A 13009-nucleotide genomic window follows, 5' to 3' on the forward strand; every position below is an offset into this window, starting at 1 on the left:
GAAGCCAGATACCTGTACCATCAGGATGTCCACTTGCGATTCCATCTGGCTAATCTTGCCTGATTGGAACTGTTGATACAAATCCTACTGAACTGCAGTTCTAATTGTATTGTTGAAGCCTTTCACAACCGGATTCAACTGGTTCTGGTAGGTTTTCTGGGCTGTGTGGCCGTGGTCTGGTGGATCTTGTACCTAAAGGTTTGCCTGCATCTGTGGCTGGCATCTTCACAGGTGTATCACAGAGAAAAGTCTGTTTCCAGATCTGGCCCATTGTATCACACACTTATGCTCTGTAACACTTTACATTGTAAAATTGCAATGGATAGTACCAAGATAATGGAAGATGCTTTGCTGGTCGGTCTGTGTGTTCAAGGTAAGACAGGTTTTATTCAGTTGTAATGGGAAAAAAGTACAAATCTACTTTAAACTTGTTCCATATTTTCAGCTATAACAAGAAAGAAAGACTACAAAGCCAATCCAGTGATTTCCCTGTATAGCAAAGCAGACCTTCTCAGAGTTAATATTCCCTTTACCTTTTTAGGGGCAAAGAAAACAGGCTGGCTGGTGCAGGATGGTGTTGCTTCTAATTGTTAAAAAGGAAATGACTTCTCCCTAGGAACACCTCCTGCTGCCTAGATGGTATTTGCCAAGGTGTCTATTTGTTTGGCTTCCCATCGTGTACCAGTGGGTGGGCTAAACCACATGACTGATCATCATCCTACTTCCTGCTGTCTGGTGTATGTTTCAGCAGGAACAGACCCCAACCGTTTTCATCTGATTCCTTCTGAGATGCTCTAATCAGAGCTGTCTGATGAACAGAAGGCTGGAGATGTGCTAGGGACTCTGGCCTTATGAATCTTGAGAGGGACGCTGGCATGCTGTGGCAACAGATGTACACCATTGCAGAAGAATCTGCTACAAAATGCAGGAAGTGTAAGCAAACAGTGATGATATCCATGGGGAAAAAAAACCCAAAGTGAACAATGCCAATCAAGTTTCTTTCACTCATGACTGGTATAATTATCATGGCAAGTTGTAAGGGGCTGTTAGAATACTGGGGAAAGACCCATTTATTTCGAATTACACTTACTAGTTGCTTAGAAAGTAAATGGATGTGTTTTCCTGGGTCTTAGTTAAACTGATTGCTTCTGGAGCTTCTTTGAGAATTCAGCTGAAGAGCAATGGTGAATTGCAATCACAGGTAGGAAGAAGAAGAAGAGGAAGAAGAGGAAGAAGAGGAAGAAGAGTAGTAGTAGTAGTAGTAGTAGTAGTAGTAGTTTGGATTTATATCCCCCCTTTCTCTCCTGCAGGAGACTCAAAGGGGCTTACAATCTCCTTGCCCTTCCCCCTCACAACAAACACCCTGTGAGGTAGGTGGGGCTGAGAGAGCTCCAAGAAGCTGTGACTAGCCCAATGTCACCCAGCTGGCATGCGTGGGAGTGCACAGGCTAATCTGAATTCCCCAGATAAGCCTCCACAGCTCAGGCAGCAGAGCTGGGAATCAAACCCAGTTCCTCCAGATTAGATACACAAGCTCTTAACCTCCTATGCCACTTCTGCGTAGGTGGAAGAGGAATGTTCAGTGGCAGATGGGAGAAATGCTACCAATTGTACAGTATTTTCAGCATCTATTTTTCATAAGGGAAAGAACAGTTATTGCTGTGCTTAATTTTTATTCCATCCTAATGTCTCTGCCTTTCATGAGGACATTGCAGTGATGTCTTTCTGAACCATTTAATGGTGGTAGAAACTCTTAAGCTTATTCTTAGAGACAAACAGTAGGCAAACTAGTGTTTTTACTGAAACTGGTTTCTGTGTCAGGTCTTCTAGATGCAGAGTGGTCTTTACACATTTAGAACCATGCACACGTTCTGGGGTAGTCATTTGGAACCATAGGTATAGATTTTTATGGGGTGGGTTTGGGGGCAGGGCCACACCCCCACCCACCCCTTGGGGAATGGCCACGCCTCCCCAAGCCCCTCCCTGGCCTCAGTGCTTATAAAAGCAGCCAAGGGACGGCAGACTCCACTCCCCTGCTCTGCCTGCCCCGCCTCCCCAGGCTGAGCTCCCAACCGTCAGCCAGCAGTCCCCTCCGGGCAGAGGCATAGCTAGGGAAAATGGAGCCCAGTGCAAAATTCCCTTTGGGAGTCCATAACTTTGGACCCCCTGAACCAAACCTCACCAAACCTGAGTGATATCATCAGAAGAGTCTCCCCAAAAATCCCTGAAATTTTGGTGCTGCTAGCCTAAAAATTGCACCCCCTGCAGGGCAAAAAATTAAAAATTAAAAACACAAATGGGGCGGAGCTTTGGACATGTAATGGGGGCGTGGTTTAAACCCAGGAAACTCCCCTTACCTACATCCTTGTTTGGAACTCTTTCAGTCTATTGCTTAAGTGCATTCTTTTTTAGAACAAATCCCTCAGAAGCATAAGACACACAAAGAGAAGTTCTCAACATTTTAAATCCCCTAACAAGATAGGAAGCAAGAAAAATGAAACACTGGGGAAAGCAAAAGCATAAAATGTTGCAACAGAGTAGCACAGTTCTAGAAATACTGGCCTTAGTTATTGCCTAATTGGGAAGCAGATGGAGAGTCTAAGGGCAAATAAATACAGGAGAATATGCCGCCAGTCTTCAGTGGTATACCTGGAGGGGGTAGAGGGGACTGACATCCCAGGCACACTTGCTAGTGTCCTGTGGGGGATGCCCCTTCCCCGCATTTTTATAGGTATACTCCTCTTGTGGACCCACCCAGTTAGTCATCAAGCTTGGTCAGAATGGCTGGAAGAGCAAGTGAGAAAGCAGCCAAGCTGTGCACAACCAGCCAGCCATGCAGGCAGACCCAAGCCATTCCTGGAATTACACTGTTGGGAGAAAGAGGAGGAGATATGGGGTTGACAGAAGGAAGGAAAGAGGAAATAGTATGGGGAGAGGGATACATGGGAAAGTGAGGGGCTTGAGGCTTGAGTTCTTGAGGTTTCCCTATCCTTCAAGTGGACCTGGCCCAGTGGTTGGCATCAGACAACTAGGCCATAGTGTTTCTACATAGAGGCTGTGGGGGGAATGGAGAGGGAAAGCTTAAGACAGGGGGGCTGAAAAGGATGATCTGTTGGGTAGGAAGCAGAAAGGCTGTTGGGTAGGCTGTTGGGTAGGAAGCAGAAAGGATTTCCAACTCAGTTAGGAACTACCTGAAGATTTGCAGGATAGAGCCTGGGGAGAAACCTCAGGAGGGTATAATGTCATACTCCACTTTCAAAAGCAGACATTTCCCCCCTGGGAACTTGGGTTGCCATTGTCCAGGTGGGGGCTGAGATCACCTGAAATTACAACTGGTGTCCTGATGACAGAGGTCAATTCTGCTGGAGAAAGTGGCTACTTTGGAGGGTGGACTCTGTGGCACTCTATGGCATTATACCTGTCATGATCAGTTCTGGCCAATCCTGCCACATCTCCGGGGTGGGATGTGGGCTCCTGTCTCCAGTGACTGCTCCCTCCCTTGGGAAGAAAAAGCCTCTTCACCTTTGAAGGGGGTAGGACGGCTAGGCAGGTCTTACCCACTGATCTTAACACCTGGACAGGAATAGATAGGTGGATGCACTCTCCCTCAGGTATCCAGGACTGAATATATTATGCAACATGCCAAGCTTCCATAGCAGACTCACAAAAGCTCCTCAAGAGACACCTTGAGCTTTGCCTAAAGCATTATAAGAAATATATAATCTTTTGAATTTCTTAATCTGCATAGTCCTTTGAATTGCTACAGGGATCCCTACATTGACCATCATCGTCTAAATTGTCAAACTACCAACAATTTTTCATCATTGTAAGTTTGGCTTTTATTTTTATGCCAACAGAATAGTTATGGCTGTCTTTGAAATCCAAGATTGCTGGGTCTTTTCTTACCTGGCAAGCATTAAATCACAAATGTTTCAAAACACTCATACAACCGAATGTTGGCAAGATGAAGGTTTGCTGACTGGCTCCTTAAATTTTCTAAAGTAATACCAGTTCTGTTTCTGACCGTAAGCGACCTCCAATTCTGCTTGAAACTGGTGTCTTGAGGGCTATCTTTCTCTAATTGTAGGTTGTTTCTTGCAGAGTTCTGAGTCTGAAAATAGCCTTTTATCATTGAAACCTCGCTAGATTGTTGGCACTTCTTCTCCATTGGAGCTGTGGAAAGCTGATCATTCGTGATTTATATCTTTCAACTGAAATTACTGGAATTCTTCATTTACTACCCGTTTAAAGCTCAACTGCTAAAGGAGCCCAGTTCTTGGTTGCTTATTTTAGATACTCTCCTTAGATCAACTATTCTAATTTTGCTCTTTGTGCCTTAGTCAATCTGGCTGATTTGGGAGCACTTATATTTTTATCTAAATGATCCTCCCTTCCAATTTTTTTCTCAAATGGCTTTTCAAAGTGCTAACAATATGCCTATTTTATTGCATTGAAATGTTCAATGTTCAAATGCTTCAGCAGTGTGTCTTCCAAACCCTTTTACAAGCGGTGCTTTGTTTATCCAGTAATTCCACAAACGTGTCGAAAGTTGTAGGCTTGGGATACAGGATATTGAGAATGTGGTTTCTGGCTAGTTAGGCTGCAGATCTGAATAAACTGCAGAAGAGGGGTTAGATTAGAAGCCTTGATGCTTTCTATGAGATGCAAAAGGAGCCAGGATCTGCTCTCAGCTGCATACTTTTGCTGCCGGTTGAACCGCTCCCTCTTAAAAAAAAATAAGTTGGGACTAGTGGGCTGCCATTTGAGGCCATGCAGGAATGTTTGGGTGCCCCATCAGATTGGCTTAGATGGGGTCCCTCTTGTTTTTGCTTTGCATTATTCTAGGGCAGGGGTGGCCAAACTGTGGCTCATGGGCTGCATGTCCATAATGTGTGGATCACAGCTGAGGATGCTGGCCGGTGGAGTGGCTGTCCCCCTCTCCTAGTCTGTCTCCTGCTTTGCAGGTCCTTGTCCCTGGCTGCACTGCTGCCTTTACTACAGGGCAGGGAGGCTGGAAGGGGCAGCAAGAGCTTGGCGTAGGGGCCTTAGCTAGAAGTGCCCAAGGCCCTGCAGCCCCTGTAATTTGTACAACATATCAGCTGCATTAGCAAAGATGGAGACTCACACTATTTCTACTAGCAGTCGTAGCCAATAACTAGCATTAGCAATATCTGTTTTTACCCTTTTTGTTTTTATTTTTGGCAATTTCATCTAATATTAATAAAAAATACAAGAATAATTATTAGTACATATGTGTATTTCTTAATATTCGTATAAAAGATTTGTAACAAAATATGCATGCTACAATAAAAACATGTGTATAATATTTGTTCATGCCTTGTGGCTCTCAAACATCTGAAGTTTATTCTATATGACTCTTACATTTACCAAGTTTAGCTACTCCTGTCTTAGGATGTTAGGGTTTGTGAGTCTACAATGTCCTGTGTCTGCAGTGGTCTGCTAGGCAGCAACAAAAACTTGTTCAGGAATGGTGAAGTTGCTAGAGCAGGTAACTCTAACTGGTAAGTACCTTGAGCCATTTAAGAATGGGGCTTTTACTAAGCTACTTATTATTACCTTGAGTGGCTGGGTGTATTGGGATGGAAAAATCTCTGGTTGGTGGAGCGACTTCAACTGAGCCCTTAGATGCTGGTCTGGAGCAGCATATGGGAGGAAGGAGGTGAGATTTGACATCTCTCAACACCATTTTGTGTACAGCTCACGATGCACAAGGCCAGAGGGAATGCTGGCTAAGTTTGGAACCAGGGGGAATTTTCCTAAAATGCTGGTAGCCATGTTGGGCTGCTTGTTAGCAACATTTCACACTGTTTTAAACTTAAGAACATAAGAACATAAGAACAAGCCAGCTGGATCAGACCAGAGTCCATCTAGTCCAGCACTCTGCTACTCGCAGTGGCCCACCAGGTGCCTTTGGGAGCTCACATGCAGGAGGTGAAAGCAATGGCCTTCTGCTGCTGCTGCTCCCGAGCACCTGGTCTGTTAAGGAATTTGCAATCTCAGATCAAAGAGGATCAAGATTGGTAGCCATAAATCGACTTCTCCTCCATAAATCTGTCCAAGCCCCTTTTAAAGCTATCCAGGTTAGTGGCCATCACCACCTCCTGTGGCAGCATATTCCAAACTTGCTTTTTTGTTGTTGATCAGGCATTAATAATTAGATTAATTAACTCAATCCATGTTTTTTGTGTCCTTATTTGGGGGTTCAGCTACAATCGCTGTTTTTATTTTTATCAATCAAGGCAAGTGACTAGTCCTTAGGGCATGCAAGTGTCTGGCTTGAGTTGCTCTGCACAGCTTTATTTTCTTTGGATTCTATCAGGCGTACAAATAAACAAATGCATTCAGGTTTACATGTTGCACATTTTTAAACTCGGAGCTTACAGAGCACTCCCATGTTATACATGTCGGAAAAGAATTTAGTATCCTTAGATAGAATATTCATCACTAAAACTGAGAACTAGGGCTTTAATATTCAACATTTCGCATGAGTCACTTCTGCGAAGAAAACACATTTGTATCATTGGAAATCTGTGGGTGTTCAAGAGACATTTAATAATCGAATTATACTGAAGAATGTCTCGCCACTCTGACAGTGCGCAGCATCTTATTTCTCTTTAATAGACTCGGTTCCCTCAGTAGCCGCTGTTTTGCTGAGAGATGTTTTTTCATCCAGCTAGAAAAAGATTTTCACAAAGTAGGAATTGTGGGTTCATTTTACATGTGGCTTTTCCTCCTAGCAGTTATCACTGGTAAAAGATAGAAGGGACCTAATAAATGATGATCTAATAAATGATGATCTAATAAATGATGACCGTAAATAAAATGGATTTACCTGTAGGTTTGGCAGGCTAAAACCTAGGGCTTCAAGATCTAGGGGCCTTCTAGTCAATGAGTATAATATTTTTGACACATCATAGGCCTTTCTCACATATGCTGTCATAGTGCATTGTAGTCTCTAAACAATCCTTCAGTAATTTTCTTTGCACTCCATTACCAAATAATACTGTCTTAAGTGATAACTTGATACTAGTATTGATTTTTGTATTAATTTTGTCCTTCCAGGACTTCACTAAAGTGGACCCCATTTTGTGGACCCCATCTTCCTCTAGTTTTGAGAGGGGTGGATTGGGAGGTAATAGCCCCTGGTGGCTAACCTATGGCACGCGTGCCAGAGGTGGCACTCAGAGCCCTCTCTGTGGGTACGCGGGCACAGAGTTTGTCAGGTGGGGAGGCAGAAAATCACCCCCCCACACACACACATCTAGGCTGGGCTGGGCTGCTGGGCAGGCTTGACTGCATGAAGCTTACTCCTGGGGTGCACATCTTAGAGTGAAGCATTGGGCCTCAACTTAGGCTCAGTATTCAAGTTAAATTGCCGTGTTGGCACTTCACGATAAATAAGTGGATTTTGAGTTGCAGTTGGGCACTCGGTCTTGAAAATGTTTGCCTAGAGCAGTGTTTTCCAACCTTTTCGATGTCACGGTACCCTTGACCTCACTCTTCATATCTCATGGTACCCCTGCCATCCCCCCCACCTTCCCCTTCCAGTTCCCCTGCTTGCCACCCCTTCACCTTCCCCTCCCAGAGTGAAGGGAAGCACGGGGGTGGGGGTGGGGATGGGTGGGAAGTGGCTGGTGACCTTGTGGCAGGCCCTGCCCCCTGGGCCAGCTCCATAACCTTTCTGGTGCCGGTGGGAGACACTGCAAAAGTGAGGGAGGCCAGCAGCATTGCCACGGTACCCCTGGGACATGCTCACAGCACCCCAGGGTACCACGGAACCCTGGTTGGGAATCACTGGCCTAGAGCATCTAAATATGGCACTGATCGTAGAAATGCTCTCCATACACAGGTTTGGGAGTGATTCTGCTACATTAGTTTTGTTGGCAGATAATAAATAATGTGTTATCTTGGGAAAAAGGCCAAATAATGTGACTTGTTAAGATGATAGCTGTCACCTCAAGATGGGGATAAAATATGATTGTGTTGAATTTCTTTTGACCTTTTTAAGATTGCATATGGATTTTTTTTTCCTAAAGAGAAGTAATTGAATGCTTTTGTTCTGTCTGAATTTGCGGCTGGGAACAGGATTTTGGATGTTTGTCTACTGAAGTTCCAAATAAGGCAAATTAGAATACCTCTTGTTTAGAAGAAGTATGTAGATTGTTCTTTAGATGCCACCAAATCAGATTTTAGAATGTGCAGTTTTATTGCGTGCTGAGAGTTGTAGCAGAGCTGACAAATCTTTATGATTTCCCAAAGGGAATAAATCCTTATTGTTATATGCAAATAAACATTGTGTGTTAGAGCAATTGACAAATGTCAAATATTGCTGCCTTTGAGGCCATTGGCTAAGTAAAGTGGTGTGGTTTTTTCTGGAAAAGAAATGTGAGACATGGCCCATGTTGAGAACTAATCATATATGAAAATGATTTTTGTTCAACTCTCTTCTCACCTTCCAGTTCAAGTATCATGAGTAAAATAAAGCAAATTTTATAGCATCATTCAAGAGAGGGCATCAGTGGCAGAGACGAATTATCTCTTATAGTTATTGGCTTCCCAGCTCCCAGAATAGAAATGACAATGATGGGGATATTGCCGAAGCCCTGCAAAATAACAATATTGCTTCATTTCATGTCAGCCGTTCTGTCACCTTTGCAGTGAGACACTTTTCCTAGTGTTCAGACACAATATTTCAAAGAATCACTTTCTGATCATTTTTCTTGGCAGATCATTTATGAGATGAAAAAGTAAAGAGGAGTGTGGGAGGGGGCAGCCAAAGCTGAGGACTAAACCCGCATACTTGATTGATATGCTTCAAGTGATTAAAAAAAAACACATGCTGAGGCAAGAAAATCCAGCAAGGCCATTTCCCACAGAACTAGTTTGTTTTCTCTAAATTAAAACCTTTGAATTAAACAAACAAAAACAGATCATTAGCAACCAGCAAAATTTGTGGCACATGTAATATACAATCACAGGTAAGTTAACAGCCAATTGTTTTCCTCATGAGGACAGGATTCTGTAGCTTTCTTCTTGCTGATGTGACCGTGGGTACATGACAAGAGTCTTTCACATGGCAGCTCCTCCCACAGATTCGCTGCTCCACGCTCCACGCAATGGCCCTCGCCTTCCCCACCAACAAGTCTCTTTCAGGTTTTTTTTAAACTACTGACAATCGAGTAGCATGATAAAGTCACAACAATCTCTGCAAATTGTTGGAAATTTTGCACAACTTGTTTCCAGCCCCTTTCGTTGTAGGGATATTTTCTTTCCCCTTATATCTCCACAATGAAAGGGGCTAGAGACAGACTTTTTAAAAATGAAAAGTGGAAACTCGGAAAACCCAACACAGCGCTATTCAGTTGTTAATTTAAAAAAAAAAAACTCCCCAAAGTTCCTCTGTGATGGGGGGAAGGAAATGCCTCCAGTGGGAACAGGGCTAGGGAAAGTGGCTACCCATGTGGGTGGGAAAATGCACATGACAACCATTCAGGATTATCTATGATTTCCCCCAGAACTTCGAAGCAGATTGGGGAAAGATCGGTGCAAAACTCAGGAAACCGCTAGAGAAACCACATGAATGCACAATATTGCAGAGAAGTAGGAAGAAAACCTGCTCACAACACCATCCCTCCAACCCAGGGCAAAATAACCTGTGTCGAAATGGCCTAAGGTTGTCTATGTGACAGGAGAAAGACATTTTGAAGAAGCAGTTGAGACTCGAAGCTGCAAAGGTATCAGTTTTACTCTCTATCAGGATATACATGTGTTCCCGCTTAAGGTGTTAAATGGGATGTACAACATTCCCCCCACCCAGCTTGAGCATTTCATGCAAAGGAAGTGAGTGTATGTGTGTGTGTGTGTGTGTGGGGGGAAGTATGCTCAATCAATATTACAAACTAAAAGCTTGCATATTTTTTATTGTTACCATGGTTGGTCCCACTAAAAGTTATTATGTGGCTTTCCCCTCTTATTTTTGGAGTCTACACATTCTTTTGACTTGCAAGGATGAGTATTCTTGTGTGAAAGAAAAGGGAAGGATGACCTAAAATTATCTTACATAACACAAGTAAACAAAACTGGACCAAACATAGACTGATTCGGTGTTTCATTTATTAGGTTTTGAAAAAGTGATCTTTCTTTGGACATACATATGAATTGAACTTTTCAAGGTTTCTTGTGTGTTAGATTTAATGGGCACTTAACAACTATGGCTGGACTTTACTTGCCCTTAATGATGACTGTATCTTCCTAGGAGGAAAGCAAAGTAAAAGCTATAATTTGACCATTTTCCGATTGTATTCAAAGGGCAAAAAGATGAGTAGTTTTGTAGTAAAGGAATCTGACAGTGCCTCTAGAGATACCGGCCCATTATCTGTCTGCATGTAGATCTCATTTGTGACTTCCAGTTGCCTCATTTCCTGAACTGTAAATTATGGGTTATTATGGGTACTCCTCTACTTTGCAGGGGCATTTTGGAGGATAAATTTGTACCAGGTCTGATAAGGGTGGATGGTTAGATGGGTGGACTAATACATATAACTACGCTGGAAACTGGAGCGGGTGACCTTGGGCACAGAAGACAACCCAACTAAGCTACTTCAATAGGCCAGAAATATTGTGTGAAAGTTAGTGGAAAATTGGGAAAGCCAATCAGAGCAGCTGGGAGTATTTTAAAGGGCAGTGCAGGAAACTGAGATGTATGGGGTTAGTTTTTTTTTTTAAAAAAATGACATTCTTGCCATTTTGTGAAGGCATTTTATCTATATTTCAACTACTTGGAGCAATCAACTAACCTCAGGGACTTTCCCTAACTTGTCCAACTGACTTTTGCTGAGACTTTCTCAAGTGTTCCTTCATTCTAATTACATTCTCATTACACTCCTCAGCACTGCCACTGACAGCACTGTGTTGGCCCATTTTTGATGTGACCCCAGACCAGGGTCCCCTGTGAGCTATGCCAAGTAACCCTCCCTGGTTGGTCATTGGCCACTCAGTTCCAGTTATGCACCAGCAATTCTCCCTCCCAACTGTCTGTTACAACAGCTCTTCCATGCCTCTGTTCCCTTCTTTAGCAAAGAGCCCTCTCTGTTTATACTGACATCTCCTTCCCGTACCTCCCCAAGCCCATTCCCTCATAGTTGAACTCTGCCCTCTGTAATGTTCCAAACTCCTGTCACTGGCACATAGTTTCCCAGGTTAGTGCTTCTCCCCTCAGTCCTGGCAAATTCTGGTCTATCCCTTTAAGACTTCCATTTCCCCAATTATCCCCTTTCAGAGTTCCTAGCTCCTTCCTGTCTCTATCAACTCCAGCCTCTCAATGACCAGCTTGTTTTCTGAAGGTCTTCACCATCCTTCGGGGCTACCTTCTACTCCCATGCCTTCACCGTGTCTTCAGTTATGCTTATGCCTATTCCCACAACTCCAGCAGACCTACCTGCTTCCCAGTTGCTGTCTTTTCAGCCTCCCCTTCCGGTAGAGGCACTTTCCCTTGATTGGGCCAGGCGAAGTGCCCAGCTGCTGCATGGGGCTTTCAGGGTCACCCCACCAGTCACAGAATAGCTATTCCTACCTGCTGGAAAGAGACCAAGAATGTTTGCAGAGGGTGGGACCTGGAGAACTCCCAGAATGATCTCCAGACTACAGAGATCAATACCCTTGGAGAAAACAGATGCTTTGACAGGTGGAATCTATGGCATTATATTCTGTTAAGGTCCACCTTGTGCCATCACACTCTCCAGGGTTCCCCCCCCCCCCACACATCTACAGGTGTCTCCCAATCTGGAGTTGGCAGCCTTATTGCAGAGCAGAATTAGCTTTCCTGTAGATGTTGCCAAGACAGCAGACCCGTCATGTGTTTTATCTTGCACACCGTATTGCTTTCCCTCCAAAGTTCTTTCCCCTGTCTTCAGCATTTCAAGTTTTATAAATGCTGCAACTTACAGCCATATTAACTGAAACTGTTGTTTATGTTTTGTCTTCTAGAAAGGGAGAGAAAGGGGGGAGGAGGAGGAGGGAGACAGAAAAACCTTCATGTTAATAAAGCACAGTAGGGAGAGGGAAAGCTAGAACGAATCTCATTCTATGCTGAGAAGCAACTGAACCAGTTGAGAAACATTGTGAGGCTCTTGAAGCATTAAGAACCAGACAAATTACGAGTCTGTTGTTTTTGAAAAAATATTTAATTTGGTATTTATGGGATTGCTTGCAGGGACCCTCATCTGCTTCGCCATATGGAGACTTCCTGCCTGTGTAAAATGAAGTGGAATGCAAAAAAAGAAAAAAGAAAAAAGTTGGACTTGAAAAAATGCGGCACTAATGTTCAGTGGTGTGATTCTCCTGCTGAGATAAATTGTTGTTAAAGTAAATAATTGCTGTCTCCAATAGTTGCCCCCCCCCCATTGCACCTTTAGGGTATTCTTAAAGCTCTTAAGCTGCTATGTACAAACACTCAATTTGGGGGAATGGAAGTGACTTTTCCAATAGCACTATAGCTGCTCTGGCTATGAAGAAACAGCCAATGTGGAGATGCCCAAAATAACAGAAGGAGCACTGATCAAATGCAGCTTTCCCAAGACCACACTGTAACTCTCCACTGCAGCAATACAGTAAGGCTGACTGCCTGCCTGCATCTCTCAGAGGGTGCTAGCAAGAGGATCGTGGCCTCAGAAACCTGCCTTCTACCCTTCTTTAACAAAATTTTGCAACAGCCAGCCTGATGAAGAACTCTGGTGAGCTCAAAAGCCTCCACAAAGTTTTGTGTCAATTTGTTTGGTCCTGTTGAAAAAGTATGCCCCAGATTTCATTCTTGCTCACATAGGAAATTTTGGGTGAGCCCCCTCCCTTTTAAAGAGAAACAACGACATCTATGTTTTGAAATAGCAAAGAATCCAATGGCATTCCTTGTTAGCATTCCCTTTACTGTGCTCCCTGTCCCACAGAAAAAGTGTTTATCTCTCTGCTTTGTGTATCTTCTGCTACCAGCTCA

The 13009-nt window shown here is 43.6% G+C and overlaps 1 long non-coding RNA gene across 1 annotated transcript; it reads left to right on the forward strand.

The window, feature by feature from the left end:
• Positions 1 to 5419: 5419 nt before the first annotated feature.
• LOC125439580 lies at positions 5420 to 12692 on the forward strand. Its single transcript, XR_007245557.1, has 3 exons — positions 5420 to 5522; positions 9537 to 9755; positions 12233 to 12692. It is a non-coding gene; the product is annotated as an uncharacterized LOC125439580 (long non-coding RNA).
• Positions 12693 to 13009: the final 317 nt, after the last annotated feature.

The sequence above is a fragment of the Sphaerodactylus townsendi genome, linkage group LG10 (assembly GCF_021028975.2).
Source record: "Sphaerodactylus townsendi isolate TG3544 linkage group LG10, MPM_Stown_v2.3, whole genome shotgun sequence".
Classification (NCBI taxonomy): Eukaryota; Metazoa; Chordata; class Lepidosauria; order Squamata; family Sphaerodactylidae; genus Sphaerodactylus; species Sphaerodactylus townsendi.